Source organism: Echinops telfairi, unplaced genomic scaffold, assembly GCF_000313985.2.
Source record: "Echinops telfairi isolate 266 unplaced genomic scaffold, ASM31398v2 ScPeMD7_443;HRSCAF=831, whole genome shotgun sequence".
NCBI classification, from domain to species: domain Eukaryota; kingdom Metazoa; phylum Chordata; class Mammalia; order Afrosoricida; family Tenrecidae; genus Echinops; species Echinops telfairi.
This window is the reverse complement of record NW_022104341.1, coordinates 52,785,426-52,786,710: the sequence shown is the minus strand read 5'-3', so window position 1 is coordinate 52,786,710 and position 1,285 is coordinate 52,785,426.

The window sequence follows — 1,285 nt, the reverse complement described above, 5'->3', positions numbered from 1 at the left end:
TAGTGGGAGCGGGGAGGAAACATTTTAAGCCTAACCTTTGAGTCTCATTTCTTCAGAGAACCATTCCCTAATACCAGATCCCAGCTGACTCAGCTTTGACCATGGTGACCCAGTGACTGTCAGAGCATAACTAAGTTCTATGAGGTTTTCAAAAAAACAACAATGCTGACTCATAGCAACCATCCCTGGCAGGAGAGCACTGCCCATGCAGGTTTCTGAGACTGCAACTCTTTATGGGAGTAGAAAGCCTACTCATTTTCCCAAGGAGCAGCTGATAATTTTGAACTATGGACCTTGAGGTTAGCAACCCTGTGCGTAACCATGTAACCACTACACAAACGGTGCCCCCTCAAGAACTCCAGACTTATCTTCTGAGGCTTATCTGGGTGGACTTGTTTCCAGTATCTAGATTATCAATCAATAATTTTAACCTTTAAAAAAAAAAGAGAGAGACTTTTAACCATTTATACCTTAACATTATATTATGAATTTGCACTACATTTATTTATTCAGTGTAAACTATCTCTTTCGACTATAAGCTTCCCCAAAAAGGATGCCATGGATATGTTTATTGTTGGGCATATTTTAATACCTAGCTAGAAGTGTGTGTGACTCATGGTTGAGTCCATTATATATTTGTGGGCTAGATGGATTAGATATGGGAGTTTTCAGTAAAAATAGGATTATAACAGATGCCTTGCTTTTGAAATCAGGTGAATTTTTATTATTTTTGGAAATCTGCATTTGGAATGGACTTTAATGTTTTGTCTGTGAACGAGTGTAGTGCAACAGTCTTAAGTTCAACTCCATGGGCAGTTGTGAGGGTACTGAAGGTCCTCACAACATTCTCACCAATTTCTCTATAACATTCAGAATTGTATAACCAGAACCAAAAAACCACACCTGTATAACTTTGCTTCCTACACAGATATGGATGGAAAGGCAAAAGGGAAGAGAGGAAAACCACACCTGTATAACTTTGCTTCCTACACAGATATGGATGGAAAGGCAAAAGGCACCTGTCCATGTGAATTAAACTCCAGGAGGGAAAAATCCCAACAGCTCCATGGAGGCCCGGGGCCCTTCTTTGGTAAGGCTTAGGTTATCACTTGCCGGGAGACATTTGGAACCCAGTTATTCCCTCCCTACAATTGAGCTTCAAGCTCCAAGAAAAAGGCTGAGGGCTCGTTTAATACATTAAGCAAGGAGGATGCAAGCAAATGCTAAGTATTATTCAGAAAAATCAAGCTCTATTATTTTAAAACCATATTCAAAGATGAAACTA